This window comes from Epinephelus moara, chromosome 17, assembly GCF_006386435.1.
Source record: "Epinephelus moara isolate mb chromosome 17, YSFRI_EMoa_1.0, whole genome shotgun sequence".
In the NCBI taxonomy this organism is placed as follows: Eukaryota; Metazoa; Chordata; class Actinopteri; order Perciformes; family Serranidae; genus Epinephelus; species Epinephelus moara.
In genome coordinates, this window is record NC_065522.1 from 33,155,897 (window position 1) to 33,173,211 (window position 17,315).

The window sequence follows — 17,315 nt, forward strand, 5'->3', positions numbered from 1 at the left end:
CACTACGGACGAGCAGTATGGAGATATTTTGTGGTTTCAATTATGTGTTTTTGGACGTTTGAATCTGGGGCGCCGTCAGCCTCCATTAGGTGGAGTTGTGTTGCTACCTCCTCTCCCCTTGGATCTCTGCAAGTGATGTGAGGACTCTAAAACTTCACCTGAGCCTCCCTCGGCATATGGGTGAGTAGATGATGGCTGACTTTACATTTTTGGGTGCACTATCCCTTTAAGTTGGAGGGAGGTCTGTTCGTATAAGCCGTGGCTTTTTGACCTCTCTTGACACATTTCTTATCTTTTCTTTCTTACAATTTGGATTGTATGCAGTTTAATGTTTCTGCGAATAAAACAATTTACACAAAAAAATGTAATAAAGGACAAAATGGGATCGAGACATCTCACTGCAGGCTTCAGTCCCATGTGGGATGAAGAGGAATCAGTTAGTTAGTTCATAACATGGTTTGTCACAATTAACATAACATTATCGTCAGCTCACTCACCGTGTATGCAACTGTTGGCTGCTGACTCCTTAACTATAACGTTACCATCAAAATCAAACAGTTCAACATTAGCTAACTGGTAGTTTACACTAGCAAGCTGACCTTACTGACTTGGGTTAAATTCCCTGTAAGCTGCGGCTGTCATGAGGTCACAGGCTGCCTCTGTGCATATTTGTGTGTGCACCCAGTTTCTTCTTCATCGCCTGACATTGTAACGTCAGCAGGGTGTTTTTCTTGACCTGCTAGGGTGCTGTAGTTTAAAAAACATCTGGAAAGTACTTCTTCAAAAAAGAAAAAAACCCAACACAATTTCATCCAGGTGAGGGTTCCACTTTGGATCGGTTTAATGTTTACATCTACAGTCTGATCTGGATTGTGCTGGAGCAGCTCTCACCCTGATAATACCCCCATGCTCAGCTAGTTGACCTGTTCATGGGGGGATGTTCCTTTCTGTGGATGCTGTGCTCAGATCATCCCAAAGGTTAATTTCATATTTATCACAAACATTCCTGGAAGATTTTTATTGCAGTGACTGGAAGTTTTCTCTGGTCAAATATACCAAACACACAAATTTAGTCTGAATTCAGCCGAGTCTGGTTGAGGTTGTAAATCTTAATGTCTACCTGTCACAGTGATGTCTGGTTATAAATCATTGTCACCAAAGTCAGCTGACCGTCTCCTTAATATTTCTTTACCATCAGCCTTGCCTTCCAACTCATTCACGTTGGTCATGGACTTTCCACGTCCACATATGACGTCCAAGGTACCCTGGGTGTGTTGGTTGTTGACGTTCTGGGACGCCGTGTCAACTTCAGCCTGTTACATGCATTGTCTGTTTTCAAAATACACTTCTGTTTTCACAGGAAATGTACAGTTTGATACAGTCTCTTTCAAAATAAAAGCACTACGTCGGTACAACACCGCAAATTGACGTTTTTTTCCTTCAGCAAACACACGTGTTTACGTTTAGGAAAAAAAGAACAGGGTTTGGCTTTACAATCTTACGGGAAGTGAACATCGGCCTCCTGGGTGAAAGTTGGCAGTTGCTGGACCCATCCATCACCCCTTCTGCCTGCTCTACTCGGACCTCTGCCCCCATAGCTTCCCCACCCTGGGTTCAAACCCCCCACCCTAGGTTTGGACCAGCAACCCTCTTGCTGTCAGACAACAGTACTAACCACTGCACCGCCGTGCTGCCAAGATAGAAGACATACTTTATTAATATTAATATATTAATATATAAATGTTCACTGTTTTCCTACTCACAGGCCCAAACAGGACCTATACATGCATTAAATGATGTCGGGGGAGGGGATTGCCTTGGACAGGTGCCCTGAGCATTTGGGAGTTCGGTGCCTTGCTCAAGGGCCCCTTGGCCGTGCCCAGGAGGTGAACTGGTGCCTCTTCAGCTACCAGTCCACCAGTTCATACTTGGTGTGGATGAGGACTTGAATTGGCGACTCTCTGGTTCCCAACCCAGGTCCCTATGGTCTCCATTGTTTACCCACTGAAAACTTGTCCTGTGACCACCACAGAAGCCCCGCCTCTCAAATAATCCCATTGGATAATGGAGGGAAAGCGGAGATGATGTGGGGCGCTTTTCCTTTTTGAGTTGAATTTTTACTAAGTCGATGAGTTCAGAGCCCTCCAGCAAAAAGCAGAAAGCCGAGGCGCGCAGTGACGCCAAAATAGTAAGTGAGCGGCTTTATTCTCATTAAAAACAGCAGCTTAAAAACAAGAAGCCGCCTCCAGCTGTAAAAACGCTTTCTTACAGTACATTTTCACATCCAAAGCAAGTGTGGAAATGGATTTTCTGTGGCATGCACCTGTTCATGCATATGGAAAATGCAGATAGAGAGAGCAGTGCCATGTCTTTTTTTCTAAAGGCATTTTAATGGTCACAGACTATGTAAAACAAATTGATCAGTGTGACCAAAGAATCGTCTGGGGACAACATCATTTTAATATATGTATGCATTCCTCCAGTTGTCAGTCTATCCATTCTCTGCCCACGCAGCCTTCTCTCTGCCCTCGTGTCATTTGTTTAAACTGAATAAACCCAATTTTCTCTCTATAATTGAAACCTGCTCTGTCCAACATTCCTTCCCTTTCTGCCCTGTTGGCTCTTTATTCCATCTTATCCTCCTTTTCTCAGCTGTCCTACTTGGTAATCGCTTCCCTGTGCATCTTTTCTTCACCATTTAAGCCATTGTCAATCTCAGTTTCCCTCTGACCATCCCTACCTCTCACCACATTTCCGCACTCCCTCACTGTCTCTCCCTCCCCATTCTGATCACCCTACTTCTTCACTGGTTTCTCAACAGCTTAATTCCTTATCTTTGTATTATCCTCTTCCTCCACTTCTCTTCTATCCTTCTGAAGAATCTCTGCAGCTGTGTGTGTGTGTGTGTGTGTGTGTGTGTGTGTGTGTGTGTGTGTGTGTGATGATGATCTCATTCCCAATGAAAAGAAGTAGGCACCTCAATCACCTCAGTCTTGGAAAATTGCAATCACTTTAGTAGACTGCAAAATAGGTGAGAAGCAATAATTTCACCAAGAAGTAAGCAAGCGTTTGTGTCAACTGAAGGTTTCTGACATTGTTATGTGCCTTTATGTGAATAGGGTTCCTAGGGAAATCAGACACATTCAGTTAAGTAGGTGACTAATGCAATGCTGTGTGAACAAATGTCTGTTAAGAGATGCCTTTTCGTTGCTGTACATGTTCCCAGAGGACTCTTTATCGAACTCATTAAAAGGCAGAAAATGGACAATCTCCCAAAATTTGTGAAGCTGTGTCGCAAACAGTCGACTCTTCATTTCACTGCCCGTCATTTCACATCCTTTGCCGATTAACTTCATTTAGCCACGCCTAATTGAAATGTTAAAAGTCAAAAATCCTTTCAATGGAGTTTTTGTTAATCAACTCTGAAACGTCTTCACTTACCACAGCACTTCTCAGCCTCCCTGGGGTGAAGGCAAATGTTGTGTGGCCTTTATAATTAGTGAGCCCTATTAGGCCTTTGTCAGCGCGAGCAAGGCAATCTCCTTAAAACTGTCCCTTTTTTGTCAGCTTTCCAGCATGGGGGCATCTCTCGCTAACTGTTAACTGCAAGGCAAAGCCCTGTAATGGAAGTGGAACCATCTATAAAAAAAACAAAAAAAACAACAACAACTAGAAATACCGTCCTGTGGTTGTATGACTCCGCCCACCAGTCCAAGTGTGCTGCAGCCCCGACATAAAAAGTTGTTTGGAAAAACGTCATATGAACTCTGTTTTTAGCCTCACTGTAGCCTGTAGCTCNGCAGAATACCGGAGTCGAGCACTGGAAACCTGGTGGTGTAATTGTTTCAAATGCAAAGCAATGCCATTGGATGAGGAAAGTCTTTGCTGCTCAGACTGGGAGTTGGCGATGCCTGCACTTGAGAATCTGGACATCAGTACTGATGAGACTGCTGCTCTTCAGAGACCGTGCATCACCGATCACCCTGAGCGCGCACACGTGAGCGCGGAGCCCAGAGAAGCAGTCAGAGCTACAGGCTACAGTGAGGCTAAAAACAGAGTTCATATGACGTTTTTCCAAACAACTTTTTATGTCGGGGCTGCAGCACACTTGGATCACTACGGAGGAGCAGTATGGAGATATTTTGTGGATTCAATTTTGTGTTGTTGGACGTTAGTCTGGGGCGCCGTCAGCCATTAGGTGTGCTAGCCGCTCCACCCACCGATCACCACAAGGGATGTGAGGACTCTAAAACTTCACCAGGGCCTCCGTCGGCATATGGGTGAGTAGATAATGGCTGAATTTTCATTTTTGGGTGCACTATCCCTTTAAGATGTTCTTGAGATATGGTGTTCTCGAGAATGGGACGGAGGGACATACAGATGGACAACCTGAAAACATAATGCCTCCATTCACTGCTCTCTCCGGTGCCGAGGCATAAAATAAAGGTTCTATTTAAAACTTTTTATTGCTGATATCAGTGGAAGAGCAAACAAAAACATTCCTCTGCCAGCACATGAAAACCTGCATGTCTTGACTTCTCTTTACAGAATAATTAATCCTTGGAGAACAAGGAAACCACATGAGCAGCCTGGGACCCACTCAGGCCCTTATTACCGGAGCAAAAACAAACAAACCTGTGATCATCTGACTCGACGCAACTCATTTGAATCTCCAAGAGAACTCCTTTCTTCTCAATCTAATCTGGATTTCAATAAGATCAAATTTTTTCTTTTGGAATTCCTCTGGATCTCAACAGGAACTTGTTCTGTGACAGAGTTCATCCTATTTTTTCCACTCATCTGGGTTTTTACATAAACAAGACATCATTGGGAACTCCTCTGGATCTTCACACAGGCTAGTCTTTTCTTCACATACTCACCATATGTCAATGCACGTCCTTGTGAACACGGTATTACAAGAATTTCTTCAAATTTCAGACAATGTCCGCTTGAACTCAAGGATGAACTGATTAGATTTTGGTGGTTATAGGTCAAAGGCCCTGCAGACCACTTTTGCTGTTAACAACAGTCAATAACGATTCGTATGAAAACTATTAGACATGTAAAGGTTTGCTAGTGGAGGTCTGCAACCTCACACCAGTGCGGTTCACAATAATGCATTATTGCCAATGTCTATTATATTTTCTGTCCATATAAATGACATATTTTGTTGCCATGGTGTTATCAGATGCTCTGTTTGCCAAGTGAAACAGGCACTGATTTTAATGAATTGACTTTTGCTCAGCTTCAACTGTGCGAGAGCCTGACAACGTCTGACCAAAATTTCTGACATGACGGAAATTCATCTGAAAACCTGTCGGCTGGGCGGGAGCTGCTGATCCAACCCGGTCTTGCTACGAAGTCATCGAGTATCAGTACTTGGTCAGTGACTTCCGGCGTCACACACCGACGAAAAAGCTGTTCTTTCACATCTGCACGATATGCAACTGGTCACTGTTATTGTATAGTGGTGCCCGGTGGCGTCAGGGGGGTCCAGCAACTACCCACTTTCACCTGGGAGGCCGGGGTTTGCTTCCCGTGTGATTGTTAAGCCAAACCTTGTTCTTTTTTCCTAAATCCAACCACATGCGTGTGTTGGCTAAACGTAACCACATGTGTTTCTTGTTGAAGGAAAAAAATGTCACTTCATGGTGTTTTACCAACGCAGTGCTTTTATTTTGAAAGAGACTGTATGCAAACTGTACATTTCCTGTGAAAACAGAAGTGTATTTTGAAAACAGACAATGCATGTAACAGACTGAAGTTGACACGGCGTCCCAGAACGTCAACAACCAACACACCCAGGGTACCTTGGACGTCATATGTGGACGTGAAAAGTCCATGACCAAACGTGGACATGTGACGAGGTCACAGTGAGGATGTGTTGGTTGATTGGGCCATGATCGGTCCTTGCTCCCCCCTGTACACTGCACGGCAAACAATGCTCAACAAAGCTGAAATTCAGCTGAAAAATTGCATCAGAAACTGGTTCAAATCATACAGTGTATGCCCAGTTATACATCTTGATCTCAGTGGGGACTAGTTCACTATTCTGAAACACATCTTGATCCCCAAGGAAAGTATGTCTTATTTTCTTGAACTCATCTGAATCTCTAAAGAGAACTAATCTTCTAGACGTTATCTGGTTTGTAAATAGTCCTCTTTTCTGGTGCTCAGCTAACTTAGTCCAATCTAACTCAACTGTGTCTTATCAGGAACTAGCACATCATGAGGAAGTCATCTGGATCAAGACAGGAAGACATCCTCTCTTCTGGAACTCATCTTGATTTGTACAGGAACTAGTCCTTTCTTCTGCACCCTAACCAGAACTACTCATATCTACTGGACATCATCTGGGTCTTGCTCAGAAATAGTCTAATCTTTCATAAGTCATCTAAAATTCAACAAAAACTACCCCTATCTTCTGGAATTCGTCCGTACTGAGAACAAGCCTTGTCTTCTGGAGGCCAGCTAGATCTTTGATGGAAAGTCGTCCTCTTGTCTCACGCTCACCTTGATCTTCAAGAGAACTCGTCTTGTCTTGTTTGTAACTCAACTGGATGTTGACACAAAGTAGTCCTGTCACTTGGAAATCATCTGGATCTAGATGAGAAATAGTCTTGACTTTCATAAGTCATCTATAATTCAACAAAAACTGCCCCTTTCTCCTGGAACTCATCTGTATAGTGCTTTTCTAGTCTTCTGACCACTCAAAGAGCATCAACACTACATGTCACACTCACCCATTCACACACTGGTGGCTGAGGCTACTGTACGTAATGCCACCTGCTACTCAGTAACCATTCACACACACTGATGGAACAGCTATTGGGAGCCGTTTGGGGTTCAGTATCTTACCCAAGGATACTTTGACATGTGGAGGAGCTGTGAATTGAACTGCTGATCTGCCGATTAGTGGATGACCGACTCCACCTTTTAGCCACAGCCGCCCAAGTCTTGTCTTCTCAAGCCCAACTGGATCTTGATGGAAAGTAGTCCTCTTGTTTCAAACTCATCTGTTTGTCTTAAGAGAACTCGTCCTGTCTTGTGTGGAACTCAAGTGGATGTTGACAGAAAGTAGTCCTGTTGCCTGGAACTCATCTGGATCTCGACGAAAGCTAGTTCTGTTTTCTATACCCGATGTACATCATCATTGGAACCACTCTTGTCTTCTGGAACTTATTTGGATCTTCACAGTGGTGTATCCTGTCTCTTGTCTCGAGCTCTTCACTTTAGCCATTTTGTTTTTTGAGACAAGTGCTGCTACTTCATTCAATTCTCATAAACCTCGAATAAGAATTTTGAATAAATCAATGGAGCAACATTACCAATGCAGATGCTTCCACTCGGGGCACAAGGGGTCTGAATGTTTTACAGAGTACAAAAAGAATATGAATCATAAGCCATGGCCTTCGCAGTCAAAAGATTTCCACCCAACTTAACACCTACGGTAGATTTTGAAGTGCAGTGTTAGACAGCGTTTTCTCATCAAAACACCAAATGAGAGAATATCTTCTGGAAAATGTTTTTTATTCTTCCAGTTGAGTTCCACTGACCTTTATAATCAGTACTACATGAGCATTGAAGATATTCTGGAGGCTCGTAGGGGACCAATTATTTTAGTTAAGCCAACTTTAAAATCAATGTAGCATTTTTTTTTTTCAAGTGCAAGACATATAATACATTAAATGCACTACTTAAACCCTTGAATTCCACTTTTGGATAAAGTACAGTAGCCTGTAAGCATGTTGACCCATAGTTATGTAAAGCACAATGTGGCTGCAGCTCTGATGCACATATGAAACCTCATTAGCATTAGCATGAAACTCCCTGCACCACATGCATCAGTGATCTCCTGTGTCTTTACCTCTGTGTTAATGGCTCTGAGTTCAAGAGATTGTTAATAACAGGCTTCAGACTGTGATGATTGTGTTCTAAGTACACACATAAGTGCAGTTTTCATAATGTTTCTGGGTTTTCCGTATGTAGCAAATGTCGTTAATTATACTTAGACACGAATGTTGCTTATTAAGATTCAACAACATTGGACATTTCAGCACTTCAGTGTAGTGCTGTGTGTGTGTGTGTGTGTGTGTGTGTGTGTGTGTGTGTGTGTGTGTGTGTGGTGTGTGGTCATGGTACTTAGCTGTAAGTGTAGGATGGGATTATGTGCCTGCGGATAATTGGTCCATCATTGTCGGGGCTTAACGAGATGACAGACAGCAGCTGTCACTGTCTTCTCTCTTCTATCTTTTCATCCCTTCATCATTCATCCCCTTCTTTTTTTTCTTTCTCTTAACTCAGCTAATCTATTTAAACACATTTTTCACCTGTTACCATCCCTCCCCCTCTTTCTTCCTGTCCCTCACTCTGTATCTCGCCCTCATTGTCTTCTAATTATGCTGCGCCCACCTCTCTCTTCTCGTTTGTCTCTTTAATTAACCCCACATTTTAGCACTCCTTCTTCCCTTACCTTCACCCACTCATTTCTTCCGCCTCCCTGACATTTCAATCTTGCGGTTCTATCCTCCCGCTCCTCCACTCCTGTCTGCTCTTGTCCTCTCTCTTTCCACTTTACCTGTTTCTTTGCTTTTTGCCACATCCATCAGTTCATCTATCAACCCGTCTGTCACACTGAATTTGACTCGAATGTCAATTCCAACAGAATTCACTCTTTCTTATGAAGGGTTTGCGGTCACCAAGCATCATCAGGTGCCATGACGGAAGTCCAGTGGAGAATCAGCCATGCAGGATTGAACAGCTAGGCTGTGAACAAAGGGTGAGCTGATGTAGCCTTGTTGTTTCACTTCTTCAGTAACGATCTAATGAGATTGATTAGTTCAGCAAGTGACGTCATCATTTGCATCACTTTACCAGAGTGCACAGTTCATGGTCACAAATCTGAGGCCACATCCCAAATCTCTTAGGACGGTCTGCAATTGAAGCAAGTCTTTGTTTCAGTCTTCAAATGGCTTAATCTACGTATATATTTTTGCAAGTCCTCCACACAAACAAATATACATGAGTGATTTCTGATCTAAAGCCTCTGTGGTTTAGGTTTGGTCAGGGTTAGGCCAAAATGGACTTGGTTAAATCTGAGGAGATGTTAGGGGTTTTCAGGCCAAACAGTTTTGGAGACTCGCCAAAAGGAACTGCCCTATGGGTCTCACTCGTCACCCGTCTTGTCACATCGACATGATACGCAGCCAGATCCCTTATTGTTTAACAGCATCCAACAGCAGGACAGCAACGTAACTTAAGGGGCAGAAAGTCAGAGTAGGGTGGGTGGTAGGGGTAGTGGATGGGTCTAACAACCACCAAAGCAAAACCCTGTTCTTTTTTCCCAAATCCAACTACGTGCTTTTGTTGCCTGACCCCAACCACAAGTGTATCGGCTAAACGTAACCATGTGTGTGTCAATTCCCGATGTTGCACCTATGTAGTGCTTTTATTTTGAAAGAGACTGTATGCAAACTGTACATTTCCTGTGAAAACAGAAGTGTATTCTGAAAACAGACAATGCATGTAACAGGCTGAAGTTGACACGGCGTCCCAGAACGTCAACAACCAACACACCCAGGGTACCTTGGACGTCATATGTGGACGTGGAAAGTCCATGACCAAACGGTGATATGTGACGGGGCCGTAGTGAGGATGGGTTGACTGGGGAGCTCCCTTGAGAACTAAATACCTGGAGGGGCTTTTTTATACCTCCACACTGGCAATAGCCGTCGCCGGAGGCATTATGTTTTTGAGTTGTCCATCCTGCTGACCCCTTCTGCATCAGGATCCACTGACATCTTTTTCGTCAAGATACAATGCACAGGGCTGCTTTCTGGCATCATACTAGCGACAGTGGGGGCTTCTGCCCAAGCCTCTAAATATGACAGGAAGGGATAGGATCAGGATGAATTTCCTGCCATCTCTCGATTGTTTAAAGGCAAATCAGACTTGACACATGGCCAAAGAAATGCCTCTAACCTGGTAACCCTGCTGCACGCTGATAGGGAGGACCCAGGAACCGGGGGCACAGTGAAACATTTAGATTCTGGTTTCAGTCTTCGCAGGTTCATTAGATCAGACAGCGAGGTGTCCTTCAGATGTATCAGTGATGAAAGGATTGCCTCAGAAACAGATGAGAAGAATGGCTGCCAGAGCGCCCTCTGCCCTGTCATCCTCACCTCTTCTCTATCCCTCTCTTATTCACTTCTCTATCTTATCCATCGTTCTACCTCTTTCAATGCATTTTACCTCACTGTGTCTCTTTGTGGCAGCGGGATTTGACAGCCTCTTGTGTAATAGAAGATGACAGGGAAGGCATAGAGGAAGGCTGGAGAAAGAAAAACAGCAGTTGTAAATGTGAGACAGACAGAAACAGAGAAAGGGGGGGGGGTGGTGAGGAACAAACATTGAGACAGAGAGAAGGAGAAACACAGTGATTCACAGAGAGAGAGAGTAAAACCATGGAAGAGAAACATGGTGACATTTTTCATGGTAGAATATGGGGCCTGTAGGGGCTGTTAATCCACAGCACGGAGCTGAGACATATTCATGGAGGCTACAAGGAGGCTAGTGTGTGTGTGTGTGCGTATGTGTGTGCGTGTGTGTGTGTGTGTGTGTGTGAGAGAGAGACAGAGGACAAGTGCTGATGAAACCGAAGCAAACATGACAGTTGTATTTCATCTTTCCTCTGAAGGACGACAGCTGCTGAACCTAACAGCCCGACCAAATGCCAACAAACGTGTCTATTTTTACTTTTATTTTCTGTTGGCAAGACAGCTGAAGTCAGCAGGGATCCCAGTGTTGTCTGAACGTGATTCACAGCTGCTCTAATAGTCCTCCACTATACATCTCAGTTTGTCCTACATTAGCGATACACAGCGTCACACTAATACTGGCATTTGACAGTGTTGATGTTAAGCATAAGGATCAGATAGCCGGGGGGGGGGAGGGGGGGGGGGGGGTACTTTAAGTCGATAGCCTGTAAGGCTTTTTGCAGCTTTAGTAACATGAGATATTTATTGGAAACCATGGAAAACATTTTTATGTGAGATTAATGGAAAATGATGAAGATTAGGGGCCGTATTATCACCATCACTGTGAGCAGCGCTGTAACTGTTTGGTATTTTCCTGACCTCGGCCTCGTGTAGTATTTGATGCCCCGCGCAGAGTGCATGATGTACAGGTGGGAGGACAGGAACAAACAGGTGGGAGGTTCATTTAAATGAAGTGGCACAAAGTGAGTTGTTGATAGTTTGGTGGAAAATGTGTCTCAGACTTTGTGCTGAATATAAGGCCCAGGCCCAATACCCCCCTTGTCCCTACACCTAGCCCTTGTCCACTACCCCTTAGCCCTTACCCACTACCCCTTAGCCCTTGTCCCTACCCCTTAGCCCTTGTCCCTACCCCTTAGCCCTTGGCCCTACCCCTAGGCCACTATCTCTTAGCCCTTGCCCACGACCCCTAGCCCTTGCCCACTACCCCTTAGCCCTTGGCCACTACCCTTAGCCCTTGCCCACTACCCCTTAGCCCTTGGCCACTACCCCTAGCCCTTGGTCCTACCCCTTAGCCCTTGGCCACTACCCCTACCCCTTGGCCCCAACCCTAACCCTTGCCCACTACCCCTAAGCCCTTGGCCCTACCCCTTAGCCCTTGGTCCTACCCCTTAGCCCTTGCCCACTACCCCTTAGCCCTTGGTCACTACCCCTTAGCCCTTGGTCACTACCCCTTAGCCCTTGTCCACTACCCCTTAGCCCTTGGTCCTACCCCTTAGCCCTTGAAATGAAGCAACGAGGGGTAGGGGGAGAAATCTTTCCCTAGGAATTGGGACAACACTCACTACATCACTGCGTCGGTTACGTTCACGCATACGTAACTATTTTATACAGGAAGCTGCGAGCCATCTACATTTCCAACCAGCATCTACAATGGAGTCTCCAATTGAGTTCATCCTACCAATCGCATTTGCTGTATTCATCATGCTTTGTTTGATGAACAACAGACGACAGGGGACTTCTGCTAGCTAGCTAGCTAGCTAGCTAACCAGCTAACATTACGAGGCAGCAGAGTTATACTAGCTGGCGTGTTATCGTAATGTGAAAAGTATAACAATTTTGCAGAACAGGACAGATGACAGACACCAGATAGTGCGAGCTAGCTAGCTAGCTAACAAGCAACCTGACGACGGTAACATTAGCTAGCTGGCTAGCTTTCTGTCAACTCCAATCTAGACATCGTGAATAGCAATAAAAAATTGTCATACCTTTCTATACACAAAAACACAGTTATTTGAAAACGTTTTTACAAAAGTTCCATGTTTATTTGCGAAATTATACGTACATGTATGAACTTTTTTCACCGTCTCTTGCTCGGTGGTAGCCATGGTGACGTCTACCCCTCGCTGGCAAGTCAGCATCTGAAATCCCTCGCTCCGAAGGGCTACTTTCATACCCAGTACCCCTCATTATGCCCCCTACCCCTACACGCAAAAAGGAATTGGGACACCACTACCCCTCACGGGAACACGCAAATGTAGGGCCAAGGGGTAGGGCTAAGGGGGGGGGGGGGGGTATTGGGACGGGTCCTAAATGTCTTAGAATTATGTTCATTTCTGCTGCAACAGCAAACAAAATACGAGAAGTAAATGTAAAGCAATAACACAAAACGTAACTGGGCATTTTGCCCATCGCCATGTTGGATTTTTGGAGCCTGAGGTGACCATATTTGTTGAGCTGTTGGAGCTGATACTAGCTGCTACCTTGGCTATCATGATGCATTTACATGTTTGATCAGCTTGGTCTCATTCTGAAGTCGTCAAATACTGCTGCTTGCTCAGCGATTTCCGTATCAGACATTGATGAAAAACAGGCGTCCTTTTGTGGCTGTATAATACGCCATTCTGCTGCATTAGTTAACAACTCCACTGGAAAACAATGTAATTGAAGGAGCTGGAAAGTCCCCAAAAGGTGGGTGGGAGGGGTGATGGACGGATCCAACCACATCAGACTTCCATTGAGGGAGCAGGTGTTCGTTTCCTGTATGAATGAAGAGACAAACCAGATATAAACGGCTCATTCTAAGGTAGCGAAAACACGAATTCCATTTCCAGGTGATTATACACTAAAGAAAACATACTGATCAAGTTATATTCCATCTCTACCAACAGATCCCTCTGAATCCTCCACGCTGGACCTTTAAATCCCACGGCAGAAACTGTAAGTGCTATTCCATTAAGAGAGATGCTGTGCACATTTATAAATGAGGAGTTCATTGTTTATATCAGAAGCTAAAAGTTCTCTTTCCTCTGTCAAGTTTATAACTACAGTTTGTAGTTGTCTCATGATATTTGTTGCAGTGACATGACTACGCACATGGAGACATTTACAGTAAGTGAAAGCAGCCTCTTTAACTATTAAATGAAATGGTTAAATAAAACACTCGTACATCAGTTAAATTCATAATTTAAACAGCAACATGGCCCACAGGGGCTGGGAGAGGGGGAGTGGGATGTCCATGCGGGTGCAGGTCTTTAAATTGGAGAAATTATTTATTCAGGCAGATGGTGGGTTTATGATTTATGCGTAAACGTCAGAGCCAATCCACGCATCACTAATGTTTACCTTCATATGCAAACCATAGCAAGCTGCTACAGAATAACCACACACACCTCCACACACACGACATCGTTCCGTTATTGTTCTGCCCTCACTGTGCGTAAAGCCACCCTTGCAAAGCTAGGCAGACAGTTAACATCAGAAGGTGGGGAAAAAAAGGACCAGGAGAAGACTGATTTCCGTTTGAAGGCAAAGTCTTGTTTAGTTTTTTGAATGAATGTTATAGTGTGTACTAAATAATGCCTTCCGCTGTAAATATTTTAACCTTTTTAACAATGCTTTTTAAAGACATGAATTAACACCAACATGAATTTAGCTGCTAAACATTCACACAGTTGTAATGAAATGGAATGAGTACTGCAGATAAACCACATGAATTGCTTAGAAATGTAACTTAAAGATAAAGTGCACAAGAAATGTAATTAATCTACCCCAAATGTAATAAAAACGTTTTTATGAATCACATGAATTGTAATGGGCATGAACTGAAAATTCTCCCAAAATAATAATGCACAAATCACTCTCAAAGTGCACAAATAAATCACGCGAGTGAACAGGAGAACTAAATCAGCATTAGCTCACAACAAAAGCATATAAGCCAGCATCACAAACAGTAAAATGCAGCCTAATGCTAAAGGCTAACAGAATGAGTTACATGACTACAGCTGATTAGCAGCAAACATGACATTTCTACCACAGAGTGAAAAAGCAATTGGACTCTGAAACAGGTACCATCAATAAACATTAATGAGACAATGAATTACTACTTACAGACGTATATTTGCCCGGCCTTGTCAACTAGAAATGAGAGCTGCACATGGCTTTGTTGTTGCATGCCCAAAAACGAAAGTGAAACTGAAAGGAAAATACTATTGCGGTAAGTAATGTGAAAAGGCACCCGTAGAGGGTGCTGTTGAGCAAGCTCAGAGAGCTGAACAGTTATAGTTTGGCATTCTGTTCAGGAGACAGTGGATTATGAGCTCATTAATCCTCTGCATCATGACCTCCTTTCCAGTTTTGTAAATGCTGTATAAAGCAAACGCTGCTGTGTCACATTTTAAGTTATGATATGACCACTTACAGCGTGAAATAAAGTCCAGTTATGACTGAAGCAGCACCAGTGTGAAACGGCTTCATCATTGTCATGATTAAATGTTAACAACCATACACCATCTGCCTTTAGCTGCAGGTGTTCTGTGTTCAGGTTGTTGAGTTTTGTTGTCATGCTTCACTGTGATTGGCTGAGCTGTTTTAGAGCCAGCCACTGGAGGACGCAGCAGTGACTCACTAAAAACAGTCCAGTTGTTTGTTGGTCTCAAACAGTGATGTCACACCATAGACTGTTTATAAAGATGAACGATGTGTCTCCACTTATTTCACTGTACAGAAGTGAAACTAAAATATCAAGTAGTACCACTGACTGTGAGCCCACTGATTGGTTCACACAGTTGTCGATCACGTTGTAAAATCCCTGTTTTATAGTATTAAATAACTAATTCAAACCAAACTTATCAGAAAAAACAAAAACAGCAGAGTGATGAAAAACTACCTTAAATAACAGAAACCATCTTGAGGAAAAATGTGTTTGACGTGTACCTTGAGTTTTTAGTTGGGCCCATATCCCGTCCACTAATATGGAGGGGGCAGGCTTTACAACCTATACTGCAGCCAGCCACCAGGGGGCGATCCAGATGTTTCAGCTTCACTTTCGAGGAGCTGCCATGTTGTGCATCTTCCTATACAGTCTATCAGTGTGTCTCAGATCACACACTTCTGTACTAAACACTTCATATTTTGAGTGTGCAAGTGCGCGAAGTGTGTTCACACTACATAGTACGGAAAATGCAGTGTACTACTACTACTGATAACGATAACGACATTTTAATCAGAATTGATGTTGTGCTGTAAGTTTGTTCATGCGAGGGTGGAGGTAGCGATGAAATGTTGGTGATAATGCTCCACCGTCACTTTGCAATTCACCGTTTAGTGCAACACGCAAGATGTATAGTGAACTACATTGAAATTAACTAACAGAAGTATGTGATTTGAGGCATGCTCTATGTGTCACACCATCCACCATCACCTCGACCTCCCAATGACAAAGTCATTTCATATAATATGTCACTTTAGAGACGTTGTCATAATTCACATGAAACATACAAATGAAATGTATTCATGGTTTGCAGAAATGTACAATGCCAACATTTCCTTCTGGCCACAGTGGTGGCAACATTGACAGAAAATTGGAAAATTAATTCTGTTATCTAAAGTTTTTATTTTTTAATCATTTAAAAAAATGGAATATATATATACATATATATTTAAATTTTATATCTATGGACAGTAAGAAAAATAATATTTAAAATCACGCCTGCTTTCAGTATCTCCTGATGATGGCTGCTTACATTTGTAACTACCACCCTTAATTCAAAGAAAACAAATATCCGTATTGGTCTGGAGAAATTTTTCAAGAAAATCTGTCTTAGTCAGAATGGCAACAGCTTTTTGCCAAGCTAAATGCTGATACTTGCAATTTTAATGCTAACATGCTTACGCTATGCAAGCATAATGTTCACCAAGCTCCATAAAGTTAGCTAGCCTCTGAGTTAAATAAAATGAATGAAAATTACACTCAGTAATACTTATCTATATTACACTAATGTATAATTGTTTCCTGTGGAGTTCCACAGGGATCAGTCTTGGGACCCTGAAATTAAATTTTTTGACCCAGTTTGTTTTGTTTGCAGATGACACCACTATATCCCTGTCTGGTCAAGATGAACAACACTGACTAGCATAAAGCATCACAGCATGCTTTCAAATATCTCCTGATAGTCATGGCTGCTTACATCAGTAACTGATCCTGTCGAAGTGCTCTCAGAGGAAAACTGAGCATTTAAAAATTGACATTAAGAAAACGTTTTATTTTGCATTAAAAAATGAGATTCTGAATAAAGTTCTTATGTGGTATTAGCACAAAGCATGGGACAAAATATTATGTGAAATTAATAAAAATAGGCAAATTTAAAATGTATACGTGCCAACTCATTAGAAAAATTGTGTGCTCATGTAAATCCTCAAACATACAGCATTTAGCTCTTTATGTTTGTATATTTACAATCAATGAAAGCCCTGTTATCAGCTGATCACATTTACATGGACCCTCTCTCCTCCAAGCTAAAACCTCCTCCCACATACTCTCCTTTTCCCCTCAAGCATCCTGGTCCTTTTCTTTCCCTCTGCTCTGTCTTCCCCCTCTTGTTTATCTTTCACTCGATTCCCGTCCTTTTCATTCTTTCTCTCTCCTTTTCAAAACCTCCTCGGTCCTCCTAATCCAGCTCCTCTTTCCCCTCCTTACTCTTCTTGTCTTCTTTCCCTCTTGAGTCTCCTTCCCCTTCGGGCTGTCTCTTCTTCTCTCCTCCCCTCCAGCTCCTCCTGTGCTGACACACACTCATTTATCAAAGTAATCACTCTTTTGTTACTTTCAGGCTCGTTTTCATTTTCTTGCCGTTGTGGAGGAACTCAATTAATGTGTTCAAATAACCTTTTCTATTTGTGTCATCTCTCTCTCACACACACACACACACACACACACACATCCATGCACACTGAAACACACACCAGACAAAAGGTTGTTTCTTCCCATTATTTGCTTTGTTTCTTTTCATGACTCAGTTAAATTATCAACCAGTTCCCATTCTT

The 17,315-nt window shown here is 43.1% G+C and overlaps 1 protein-coding gene across 1 annotated transcript in view; it reads right to left on the bottom strand.

The window, feature by feature from the left end:
• The window catches only part of rnf175 (ring finger protein 175), a 394,559-nt gene that overhangs the window by 12,066 nt on the left and 365,178 nt on the right, over positions 1-17,315 (bottom strand). The window lies entirely within an intron of this gene.